The 14,344-nt window shown below is 34.1% G+C and overlaps 1 non-coding gene across 1 annotated transcript; it reads left to right on the forward strand.

Moving 5' to 3' along the window:
* The first annotated feature begins 13,905 nt into the window (after positions 1 to 13,905).
* Positions 13,906 to 14,011, forward strand: LOC121218831 (small nucleolar RNA R71). Its single transcript, XR_005915308.1, has one exon. It is a non-coding gene; the product is annotated as a small nucleolar RNA R71 (small nucleolar RNA).
* Positions 14,012 to 14,344: the final 333 nt, after the last annotated feature.

Raw genomic sequence — 14,344 nt, forward strand, 5'->3', positions numbered from 1 at the left:
CTTGGGAAAGGGGCATTCATCAGCTATTTGGAGCAGTAATTAAGTGTTCATAGCAACCTTGGTCGACGAGGACAACGGAGAAGGAAGAACGGAACAACTAGTTAAGCCACGGAAAAACATCGGATTTGATTCTTGTTCCCTATCTATTTAATTTTTGTTGTTGTTATGCTGAACATATCTATGAATATTTATGTTGTTGGAATGGTTAATTTAATCAATTTAGCTTGAATTTAATTCATGTTAGGTTGATTGCATTTCGTTTGTTAAAATTATTAAAATTGTGTTATGTTGTTATAGGCCTCGATAAGATGCTTGATTAAGTAAAATCATGACTAAGTTATTCTTACATTACAATTGTTAGGTAACTAATGAATTAATTATTTAAACGAATTGGAATTATAATTAATGGACACAGTACTTAATCAGTGCATGTTTAATGATCTAAGGTAGCTGAGGGTTAGATTAGCAACGGTATCTGACGATACATTTGCCTTGCATAACTTGCAAGATTATTGTGATTAAACTGTTTCAAGGTAAGGATACTTTGTTACCTCACATAGTCTTTTATGTGCTTATTAAATCGAGTTAATTGTTTGAATTGACATAGGGATATGTACAAGAGATTATTTCGATTTAATAAGTACGTATGTGCAATAAAATATTTGCCTATTACGATTTGTTTAATCAGTTTAATTGACATAGGGATATAGTCAAGAGATAAATGGATTTTGGTAGGTGAGTATGTTCATAAGTTAGCAAATTACCGAGTTTCCGTGAACTTATTCGGAACAATATAAACATGAGTTTAATAATTCTAAGTTAAGAAATGTAATTAATCTAACACAATTATGTCATCTTGATTAAAATCGTATTTTGAAATCATGCATTTGAGAGTTATTTATTTAGTTCACTTAGTTTAAAATCTTAGTTTGTAATCACCCTCTTCAAACAAAATATTTTTCTTCACCAAAGTGTTTTAAATAGCATTCATAAATAATTCTTTTCACAGTCCCTGTGGGTACAATAACTCAACATTTACTTGTCACTTTATTACTTGTTGCGATTGTGTACACTTGCACATTTCCTTCATTCCAGTGCACAATGATTCTGAGCTCTAGAATTTTTTGCGGACTCAAAGATATATGTGATGTAGGTTTAGATCAGACAAGTAATGTAACACCCCTAACCCGTATTCGTCGCCGGAATAAGGTTACAGAGCATTACCAAAAAATTTAAAACTTAAAAAATTTTATTCAAAACATTTCATAAATCATGGCAATATCATCAAGACAAATTAAACTCTCAAATAAATATGTAATTAGATTTAGACACTCAGTCACATTTAACGAATCCGACTACCTATCATGCATTAAATCTGTCCGAAATTAAACACACTTAATGGACAAACAAAGACATAAATCATCAAAATCATCAGGATTGTTATTAAAGCTGTAGAAAGCTAAAACTTAATTAAGCAAGCTAAATATTTAAAATGTCTAAATCTTTGCAGCTGAGTTAGCTAGCTAAGTCGAATTTAGCTTCAAATAAATTGAAGATATCCCTTGTTGAAACGTCCAACACTTGATTGACTAGTCCATTTGTAATTTCCTTCCAAACTCGATAAAATAAAACCGATATTGACTTTTTAAATCGTTTAGCTCGTTCTCAAGTGATTGGTCTAATAGGCAGCTCAAGTGGATTTTGTTTGGAGTTGGCTGAGCCCTCGGGCTAGTTCGTATCAATGCTGTAGGTAATAAAATAATAATAAAATAAAATTTTCAAATTCAGATTTGTGGTCCCAAAACCACTATTTTGATTTCACTGAAAATGGGTTGTTACAATTACTCATAGTGGTAACTATGTATACGATCCTTAGACTTGAGGTCATCATTGTCCTAACATAGTGAGTCATATATTTCGATACAGTCAAATCTCTACTGTAACATGATGTACTATAAAGACTGATGTTGGGTATGCCACAATATATGTAGTAGGATATGATTGATCAAGACAGGATTTGTCCCTCCTACATAATCGGAGCAATATCTTTGGCCACTTGATGAAGTGAGACTAGAAATGTATGATCATGCTAAAATAAGTTAATATGAGATATTACACTATTTTTTATTGTAGTCTACTTCGAGTATCAAGAAACATGAGATTGGACTTTGCAAGTGTAACTATTTCATGACTTGTGTCCAATAGAGATATAAAGGACAAAATGATATAATACATGAAAATTTATCACAGAAAGGTTATGTCGAACCATGACTTCTTGTAACTTTGGTAGCGATGATATATTGCTAGATGCCACTCATTGCTTGTAACATTAGAAGTGTTCTAGTATTACTATCAATGTTACAAGAGCCTACAGGGTTACACCCTATGTTTGAAATTAACAGAATCTAAATACAATTGGTATTAAATTAAACTGTTATGAAAATTATATTAATTATTGAATTAATTTAATTAGACAGTTAATTAATAAACATAGTATATGTACAAATTCATTGTACAAGGGTGATTTCGATTTTAATATGGATATTAAAATAAAAAGGAATCATAAAAACCCTAAGGTGAGAGAGTGTTACCAACATTAACCACAAAAGAAAAAGAAACCTAGGTCTAGCAGCCGTAATTTTTTTGGAAATAACTCTCCGAAACGTTCAGAAAATTTTTTTGTTTGTTTGTTCGTAACTGAGTGGACTATGTAGAGGTCAGGATGATTCTGTTATGGCTTTGGATTGACAGCGTGCAAAGGGGATTAAATCAGCAGCGGATTCCTGGTTTGGATCATCGAAATAATTTTTCTATTGCACCACAGAGCGTCCGGGCGACCCACCACATGATAGGTAATTAAAACACATGTGGGTGCTGTAGGTTTGATAAGTTTTGAACCACACAACCATAGCTAGTTGCATAGTCTCAACACACAACCGTGTGACTTATGCACACATGGGCACAGTCTTTCACACGGCCTAACCACACAACCGTGTGACCTCTGTTTTCATGTTTGCACTTCTTTGTTTCAAAAATTTTAATTTGGTCCTCATTCAATCCCAAACTTGTTTTAGAGCTTTCGTAAGCTCGAGTGGGACTTGGATTAGTTTGTAAATCATGTTTTGTATTGATTATGAAATGATTAATTGATTTTAGGTCTGAATTGCATTTGATATTGTTTGATAACTATAGTAGCATTCCATATCTCGAGTCCAGTGATCAGACCGGGTATGGTGTGTTACAGGGACGCTTCCTTCCTTCCCCAATTTCCATTGGGCAATTGGCTGTCGCTAGACGTGCGAATGTCTGGACTGGAAATACTGCAACAAAAGGAAAATAACAAGGCAGGGGTGTCTAGAAGTATACGAGTCAAATTATAATATAGTAAAGTGCTACAATGAAACACTTCAGGAAGTGTTCCGAGGATCGTACCTAATGGGTTGCGGATTGGAGAAATTTATTATTAAATTAATTAAAAAATAATCACTAATCTAATTGATCACAAATTAGTAGTGTTTATGCATATTTAAAATATTAATTAAACTTAATTAAATTATTATTCTAAATTAATCTAATAGAATTTAATAAATCTAAAATAACCTAATGGAATTTCGTATTCCTAGTGTCGGCGATGCAAGTTCCCATCCTATGATTGATTAAATCCTTAATTATTAATTAAGCCTCTAATTACCCTCAACTGAGTTATTTACCACCCTTAGTTACAAATACCCTCTCGGTCTCATCTTCACTAAGGATTACAACCTAAGTTACCCTTTCGGCCTCTTCTTAAGCATAATATCTTTTCGATCTCACCGCTTGACAGAAGTTACACTTGACAGGATACCCTATCGGTCTCACCTGTCTAAATATTATACTAGAGACGTCACTCCCTAATATACTAAGTGCTCTTGAATAAACACCAAATTTCAGATAAATAATTACTTAATTAATAAATCAATTCCACAACCTAAACATGCAAGATATAAAATACGCGCAATAATTTATCCCATTATTCATGTAAATATCAGTTGACCAGGCTAACGAAAGATAAATAACGAAATAAAATAATAAAGAAAAGAGAGTGCTTGTTGATAAATAATTGAAGTGCGATTCCAGAACAATCTCCGCTCGCAATCGTCTACACATCGGAGTAGAAAAATTCTGACTAAGTGAACATAATAAAAACTAAAATAAACTAAAGAAAACTATTTAACTAAAACAAGTCCCTAATTAGTTGGTTTGGTTGATCCCTCTTAGAGTTACGATGACCTCCTTATATAGGCTAAACTTGGGGTGATATATGCCTAAAATACCCTTATTACTATTAAATAACTGAGATAAAAAATATGCCAAGATGCTTCTACTGACATCAGCACATGTCATTATGATGTCACGACGTTGTGACATTGGGTTTCTCCACATTGCGATGTTGAAGTTAGCACATGTCATCATGACATCACGACATCATGACATCACAAAGTTAGGTTTCTCCATGTCACGACATCATGATGTCAAAAAGTTAGGTTTCTCCATGTCACGACATCGACCCTATTTGAACCCTGGATGCTTCGTAGTTTTGTGTCGCGACGCCAGATGCCTAAGTCGCGACACGATTGTTGTTCTTTGCATTTTTTGGCCTGAATTGACACTCTACACACTCAAATAGCATATTAGTCATTCCCAAGGACCAAGTGATCGAAACACTAAAAATTTCGTAAAAATGCTTATTTTGCAATAAAACAAATCTAAGCTAATAAAACTAAAAATGCAATAAATAAATGTAAATCAGCTAGAAAACAAACTCGTTAAGAGCCAGAAAGACACTAATTTACCACCACGAGTTGTGGTAGATCAGCAATCCTCCCCAACTAGAGCCATATTTGGGTCGATATTTTTGCTTTCCACTTCATCATGGAACTCCCTACCTTCTAAATTCACTCCCATGTTTGCTCCAACATGAGTAAACCATCTTGGGCTATGGGAGAAATGTTGGATATCCTCCTTATTGACATATTTTCCTTTTTAAATAAAACTCCCCAATTGGATAATATTTTATTAAGTGTTAATGTTTTGCGTAGTTATACAATTATATCTTTTTTTAATGTAACCACACAAGATATTAAAAAATGGTAATAATTTTTGAAACTATTTAATTTAATTAGTGTTATACGAAAGGTATAATGATGAATTCAGTTCTCAATGTTTGTATTTTTTGTCATTTTGGCTTTTATTTTTTAAGCTAAACTTGATCCTTAACCTTTCAAAAAGAGCCAATTGCTTTTCTTAACGAAAATGTTGGCTAAAACATTAAAATTTTAATAATGTTAGCCTGTGAACCACGTGACTATCTATGTGTACTTCATGTTGACATGGCATCATTTGTTATATATGTCGCTTCAAAATATAATTGAAAAGCTATAAATATTCAAAAAAATAAAAAAATATATAAATAGTTCATGAAAATTAAAAAAACTTGCATGAAGTACACCTAAATTGCCATGTAGGCTACCATGTTTAAAAATTTAACGTTCTAGTTAGTATTTGCATCCATTTGGTACTATAAGAACCTTGTTAGTTTCTAATCAATTAATTGGTTTTGAGAATTACATCGTGTAGAGCAGGACTATGCAAATTGCTTTACTTGCAACAATAAGGTTAGATTTGTTGATGGTGTTGGAAAAAATCACGTTCGGAAATGATTTTCTTGCACAAAAAAAAAGTTTTTGATCATCGAGGTGGATAGTAATATTTATAGCAATAAAACCTTTATTGAAATTGCACTTGTGCTTTTGGCTAGACGGATCCTTGTCGTTCTTTGATTTCAATCGAACAATCTTCTCCGCTATTCACAAATTGTTTTGAGTGTGGGCTCAAATGATTCGAATCAAACATAAAACCAGAAATAGTTTTCTTATACTTTCAGTGTGAAAGAAAAATCTCTCACAACAGAAACTCTCACTATTTTCAGAAAATAAAATTTATATTTAGTGTATAAAACTCTCACTATTTTCAAGTAGAATAACAACATCTTAAAAGTTTGTATTTAGCCTTACTGGTTCCATCTATTTATAAGAAGAAGTGAAGCCCTTGTTAAATTGTAGAAGTTTATTTCAATTAGAAAAACAAAGTCCTAGTCTAACTAGAAATATAGGTGGCAACAACCCTAGTTACTAGTCTAACTAGAAGTATAGGTGGCGACAACCCCAGTGAATAATACCAGGGTTGGTTGTCCCTCCCTTTAACATGAGGGCTTTTGGGCCTCTTCCATATCGGGTCCAATTACAAGAGCTTCCTAGACTTAACCCAACACTTTAATAATTTAACCCAACTTGATATTTGTTTGTCTATTTCCAAAAATAAGCATATCAATATATTTTAATTAAATAATCTTCTCAACCCAATTTTAATTTTGTTAAAATCAGGATGACTTTACCATAAAAGAATCTATCAGAAATATATTTAATATCTCTACATTTAACGGGTTCACTATTACCAAATGATTTATTTTCATTTTCAAATTTTATTTAATTCAAAAAAATAAATTCATTTACAAGTCATTTTCATTTTCATTTTGGAGAAAACTATAATCATTTCCAAATGTTTCCCATTTCTCCATTTTCACCATTTCTATCCATTTATGTTCATTTGATTCAACATACAATTCTTTTCTAGTTTCAACGAGCTAGCAGAGGGACCAATTGGACATATAAGATTGAGGCTAAAATTATTTATAATTAATGTAACACCCTATACCAGACTTGATCGCCAGGTCTGGGTACCGAGTATCATAAAAAATTGAGTTACAAGTTCTCCTTTCAAAATTATCTTAATTATAAATTCAAACAACAAGAAATTTGAGGATTTACTTGTTCATGTCACACCCTCATTTGGCGAGTTGGTATTGTTTGTGAGGTTGTGCTGGTGAAAATCGCCTAATTCGCGAGACTTACACAGGTTAAGGTTGGTAACTTTAGGGTGAAGTATTTGCTGAACTTCGTTGAGCCTACAGAATCGTACTTCCTAGATTAGTGAGTTCATTATTATGGCAAGATCCATATTAGGTAGAGTCTTCAGCTAATAAGTCTACCAACCTTGTTTCTGTGTCACTACAGATGTAAGTCTAGTGGTTACTAGGACACGTTTAAGTAATCTAGCATCCTACTGGAGGTAACGTGTTAATAACCAGGACACTTGGGGAGCCTCGTAGGATGTGATTCATTAGTGGAAATGTGTGAGAATGATTACTGCTTAGAGTTTAACCTTGAGTGGAATTTGGGTTAGAGATAAATATAAATAGGATAACCTGGTAGTGGAGAGAAGATTTCAATTTCATCTTCTCTTCTTGCCTTTTTTATCATCAAATAAAACGAAAAGTGTTTTTTGTAGTTAAATAAGGTGTTGTTTTTCAATCTTATAGGAGCTTATGTCCTAAGTTGTCTACTAGTAAACTCTTAAATCTTTCTTTAAGTTTTACTGGATAGAAAGAAGTTGTTGTAAGAGTTGTTTTGTAGGGTTTTCATTTTGAATACTAGATAGGAAGGAAACTTCCATCTAGAAACTATTTGCATGTCTATCGATTCGTGTTACTTCATTAAGCTTTGGTTGTTTTTCATATTTAAAGAATTTGTTTTATTATTTTAGCTAATGAAACGGGAGAAGTTCTCAATGCTAAAGGGAAAGAACCCGTTGAATAGGAAAAGCTTTGAATAAAGATTTCTAGTGAGTTCCTTTGTACCTCAAGTCTCTTATATGCATTGTTTCATTTAATCCTTCTTATTGTACAATCAAATAAGTGTATTTAACTTTTGGTCCTGGTACTTGTCAATGGAGGTGTGTTCAAGGAGTCGATGCATGTATGACTACAATAAGTAATTTGGAAATAGAAGTCATGCATGTGCATAGGTTTAAATACCCTTTCCTTGGTGCAAAAGCTCCATATCCAAAATGTTGTAAAGAGGTATCGGAGGGTTGTTATGTATGATGAGGAAAAGAAGACATAGGAAATTATGTTTTCCCTCTGGTATGACACTTTGGTGCAAATCGTGATTGGTGATTACCTGACTTTGCAGGGGAACACTTATGTCTTCAAAATACAAGGAGGAATGGTGGAGGAATGAAAGTTATGACTGAAATACTAGCTCTGATAAGTATTATATGGATATAGGAATAATGGTCTTCGAAACTAGGATCATAAGTTAGCACAAGGAAAGAAGTATGCGGATGAAAGGGTGCATATTGTGTAAAACAACTGTGAACGTTGCATGAAAATGTAAATAGTATGATAAACAGTTGTATAGGGGCAGCCCGCCAAGGTGGTGTATGTGTAGAGTAGTTGTGTGATCGCTATACACAGGTTTCAAATTGCGAATAATGTTCACCTTGGGGCTGAGTCTACTTGTGGAAGTATCCGCCAACGAATACTTCAAGATTGAGAGAGTTGTATCCACCAGATGTGGCGTACTATTTTGTCAATCTAAATGTTAATCTTTTAATGTTTGTTGGACCCTATTGTTGGAATATACTTTCCTGGAACTCACTAAATTCTTATGAACTTAGTTTCTTTCTTCTTATTTTCAGGCTCCTAGGTTGGACGTTGTCGTAGGAAGGAATCAACCAAATTAGCGACCTATTTTGAGCCATCTCTTGCTTTGGTATAACATGCATTTGCTAGGGTATTAGGACGTCTATTAGTTGCCACTAGTTGAGATTATCAGTCTATATTTGAAAATGATATTTTGCAAATATTGATGCTTATTTATAGCCTTGTTGGGTTTTATGTCAAAATTGGTTTTATGTGATATCAGACTGAATTGAATTTTTAAATTGCTACTCAAGTGATAAGTCAATTGGGAAATTTCATTTGAACTTGTGAAAATTTATGAAGCTTCTGCCAAAAGTTATTTACTTGTATCTAATTTTTAAGTGGCGTGATATTATTCTTAACTCGCTTCCAACCTACTATATGTTTTTAAAATATCGGGACAAAGCTCTAACAAGCTCGCACTCGCCAAACTAGAAAGTTGGTTTTAAAAAGGTATAGTCAGTTCAATGGTTTAAACTTGTCACGCTCCATACCCAGATCTAAAGATCAGGTCGGGAGTGCGGTGTTACAATTCAATTTATTTCAAATCTTGTTTATTAACATGGTTCAAAGATTATCTTCAAATAAATCTCATATTATACAAATGCTTAAATTTTTACAATCAAATGGCTATACTAGGCCCTAATATTACACTCATATGACATCAAACTTAATCCGCACCCATATGCTAATCCAACCCTTGAGGCGTAGCCTCTAAGGGAACTCCTCTATACACATGAAATAGTTCCAACACCTAACGCGTAAATCTGGCGATCTGGCTTGTCCTTTCCCATAAGGTCCTGAAATCCTTGTTGCTGCATAAAAGGAAACACAATTATAAGTTTAGAATGAAATCAGTGAGATTCTAAACAACAGTGAAATGTTACAACTCTATATTTTCAGGGAAAAAGAATTAAGGCACATAATTTAAACTCTTTGTGTGTGGTTGGGAACTCAATAGTTTTTTCTGTCGTGATCGACGCCTAGCCTTTCTTGATTCCCACCATTGCCTGACCTTCCCACTAATTTAATCACAAACGTGCTCTTTTCAAACAACAATTTTTTTAGGAACTTGATCTTGTCCTGCTTCATCACAAATTCTCATTGTACCTTTCCTAGTTTGGCCTTCTTTAGATGACCATATAAGCGTATATACGGTTCAGTGACTACTTGTTTTACTGGCAGAATTGAGTCTTCAGCATATTAGCGGATCCCTACCTTGATCCATCCACTCCATACTAAACTAAACATCTGATTATTATATTCCCCGATGATTAACTTCTCTGACTTAACACCTGACATAGACCCTCCCACACTGAAACCGAATCTAACATCTTTCTTTGCGGTCTCAAGTATGAAATTTAGTTGATTCATACACACCCCTCTTTTTTTTGTAAACTCATGCTTGCAAGATAGTCCCAAAAGACTTTCCCATTTCAACCCATTCCATAGAGATACTCCAATTAACACATAGTGCTCGGTGGACTATCTCTTACTAAAATGCCCTTGGAAGAATTCCTCATTTGCTAATCCAAAGGACTTTCCCACACTAAGCAGTCCTTATAGACATCCACTTCTTTTGTAAATTCTCGACGGTCTTTCCATCTAAGAGAGCCCTTATTGGGCTTCCATTTTTTTGGTGGCCTCCCCTATTAATAACACTCAAAGTTAAACCCTTAAGAACTATTTCATTACCTCTCACCAAATGGAGGTTTATGCATCGATACTGATGAGCTCTTAGTGGTGGATATTTATTTACCAATATTTTAAAGGAAATACCCCTTCCTTTCATGCATACCCACATTTAATATGCTCCAACCAATTTTTCTTGTCTTTGTAATTTGGTGGATCCTATCGTTAGCACACATCCCATGTTCTCAAACACAGAATAATCATCATATCAGACTACTCATTGTGCGAGTCTTTCAATGACTTCTCATTTTTATGCCTTGGCAGGCTTCTTGGTTTACTATCCTGGTAGACTCTATTTCACAGTAAAGTACACTTGTTCATCACTACATATCTCTGTGGCAAATGATGGTCTTTTGATTCTGAAGAATCAGTAAACCTCTTTTGAGGTGTGCCCCTAAAGACATGTTTACCGTTTGCACGGTGTCATCCTTAAGGACCTATATACCATTTACACGATGTCACCTCAAAAGACTAGTGGATAAATGTCGTCAGGATGTTGCTCCATAGAGTCAATAGACTATTGTCGCAGTGTTGCTCTAGCGAGTCAGTAGATAGCCATTCCATAATGTCGCATAACCTTTCCAAATCCCTTTTCAATCCGTCCATTCCGCCATTCCAAAATGTAACTCCCTCCATAATCCACATAGTGAAACATGTGTTTCATTCATAACATTCCAAACAACATTACATTTTGGAGTACACCACACTTTGATACATCAACACACTGTTCTATCATACAGAACATACTTATAGACTTTCATAAATTCATTCAACCCTAAATATGCATGTCACACTCATTCACTATAATCATGTACTACAATAGGTTTCAGATAGAATGCAGAGAAAATATAGACACAAATCACACAAGCAACACTCATCCATCAATCATCCCAAAAGTAAAATACAATAACTCACTTGAAATCCTTCGTCCTCATCAGTTTAGCTTATCGAAACGTCGGAGCTTGCTTCGTCCTGTTAGCTAAGCATGACAACCATGTTTATCGATTAAGCTGAAAGTATTGAAACCTTAAAAACCTAGAATCCATAATTATACAGAAGCTTTTTAGCAATTCTTACTTCTCTTTCCCTAATCTCATGAATGCTGAAAGATAGAAGGACTTAGTAGTTCTTAGATTCTTTACTTCTTGGTCTAAATCCTCACGATCAAGGCCCCATGTAGAGATTTTCTCAACTTCTTTATCTTTGGTGTAATCGAAGAAGACAATATAGAACAGAATTGAGAAAAAAAATTCCTCAGCTGGTTATGTCACATCTCGAAATTGGTTCTAGAAGTTTTAGGGGTAATTTTGGTATTTTGGCTCGAGATGAAATAAAAAATTTTGAAGTGTGGTAACCTAAAACTGTCTTCATCCATGGATTTTTTAAAACTAAACAATTTGTGAAAATAATGTGGAAACGACCTTTAATTTTAGGAAGTGAACTGTTTTGAAAAAGGGTTTAAATAAAGAGTAGTTCATGGGTAAATAAACTTAAACTTCAAAAACGCCCTATTTTCCCCCTTCACCAATAATAGATACACGACTCTTTCTCCCCTCACCTATTTTTGCCATCCTTTGAAATCCCTAATACAATACACTAATTTTGATCTCCATTACTCTCATCCTTTTGGTATGCATAATCTTCCAAACATTAAACCTCCCTAGCAATTCAAAAAGAGCATCAACACCATTAATTTTGCTATTGTTTATGATGTTAGCATTGATAAGGTTGCAACCTCATTCATTCATACTTATGAATTGTCGATGTAATATTCTTTCATCTGAATGTGATTCATCCATTGGGAATTTAGAAGGTTCAAGTTACTAGAATGATCATTTGCCTTAGTAAAATTTTTTGTAGCCTTGCTAGTTTTTGTTTTACTTGAGGAAAAGTAAAAACTCAAGTTTGGGGGTGTGATAGTACTAGAAAGAACATAAGTTTTCCCCCTCATTATTGGTTAAATTGTTTCTATTTAGTTATCCTTAGCATACATTTTAGTATTTTCAATTTACTAAATTGCATTTTATAACTCAATGAATCCTATCCTATTTTATCCTTAATTTTGTTATCTTATTGCATTAATGTCGCTGCATGAGTTAATTCCAGATTGTGTCCAGAATTGTCGCCGCACCTGACAGCTGTCTGAATATTAACCAAAATTGCATGAGCTGTCCAGTCTGGTATAACAAACCTATACGAACAAGGACATAATAATTTTAGGAAAAGGACACTTGTACTATGGGGGAGGACATAAAATATGGACATGAGAAGAAAAATGGGCATTCTTGAGTTTTTTTTCTCTCCATCATCATCTTCATCATCTGACCTTGGAGCTTGCGGTCATGGCAGCTTAAACCTCTCACAGGTGAGCCAATGTGAAAACCAGATGTAGACTAGCTCCTGACGAGGAGACCTAAGTGCATAACAAGAGGGAATAAAGAGATTCAGTTGATTTTTCTAACGATAGTATTCTCCATTCGATTCTTTCTTATTTCTTTCTAAATGCTAGTGATTACTCTCTGATTTCTGATTGTATGGAAGTACTAATGAATTCTTGGTGAATTGTTATCTTATTTAATCTTGGGGTTTGAATGTTTTTAATACAGAAGTGTTATTGCAGTCACTGACACTAAAAAGTGCAGTGACAATTTGAGCCAACAAGCATTACAACAGAAATTAAGTGAGGATTAGAGGAATTTGGTCCACTTGTTCTTAATAGTGCCATAGTGTCATCATTAGAAGGTCAGGTTAATATGCATGGTTAAGTTTGAGATTAAATAGAGGAGTAACTCTGAGTAAGATATACATTGAATTTTATTGCATCGAAAATCACCTATACTTTTTACCTTGTGAGCACTTAGTATTCTGCTGAAGATTCATGTTGGGGATCCCAGTTTATTATTATCATATTTTATTTTACTGTTCTCAAGTTATTGCATTGACAACTATCCTCACAATTTAGCTTGTTATTATCAAGTTATGGCATTGAATTAATAGACAAAAGACACCCATCCCTGTGGGATCATATCCAACAGACTCACATCTGTCCATGATACTTGCATCGACAGTGTACACTTGCACATTATTGCTGTGATGTTAAACAACCGATCAGTGGTACACCAGCCGTATTCTGCCTATTAATAGTGCAGGCATTTTTCATTCCCTGATTACTCCAACTAAAATTTGGATGTTACTTCCACCCTGAATTGTAAGTGTTGGAGTAGGAATTGTTGTTGCTACGATTAAAATTTCCCATGTAATACGTAGAGACTAGATTGGACGAGCAGTCATCAAAAATATGATCTTCTCTACAGTATACACAGGCTAGTTCTACAACCTTCGTCTCCTACACTGTAGAGGGTCTTTCCAAAGTTTTAGTCATATTCATTAAAAATGATACATGAGCTGTTAACGATGTACTCGCATCAAGTTCCATTGCTCCAACAACTCTTCTACCAGTACCAACTCTGGTAGTGGGGTACTAATAATCATTATTTGTTATTTTTTCTAGAATTTTGTATGCTTCATTATAGGATTTTTCAAGCAACGTCCCATTACCAAGTGCATTCACCACCATTCGCATATGAGCATTTAATCAATTGTAGAACATTTTCATTTGTGTCCAATGCTAAAAACCATGCATAGGAATTTTCTAATTAATTCCTTGAAACTCTCTCATGCTTCGTATATTGTCTCATCTTCAAATTGCCTAAACAATGTAATGTCATTCCTCAGCTTGGATCTTCCCTTCCATTCTGGAGTAACTGATATTCTCCGTTTGGATCATTCATAGTCCTCCCCATTTCTCTTAATCATTTCCCTCTTCGCCTTAATGTCATTTCAATCTCAAGATCAAAAGAATATTTTGAATTCTCTTGAATGCTTCTTCTCATGCACCATTACAAAACCTGAAAAATCAAATAAAATACTAATTAATTGTTCTAACAAAAATAACAAGAATAATAACAAATCAACTTTTCGCAAATTTTGCCGATCCTCAACAACGGCACCAAAAACTTGTTGCGTGTAAATAACTAATGCAATTGTGCAAGTGTACATGTCGTTCAAGTA

This window comes from Gossypium hirsutum, chromosome D06, assembly GCF_007990345.1.
Source record: "Gossypium hirsutum isolate 1008001.06 chromosome D06, Gossypium_hirsutum_v2.1, whole genome shotgun sequence".
Taxonomy (NCBI): Eukaryota; Viridiplantae; Streptophyta; class Magnoliopsida; order Malvales; family Malvaceae; genus Gossypium; species Gossypium hirsutum.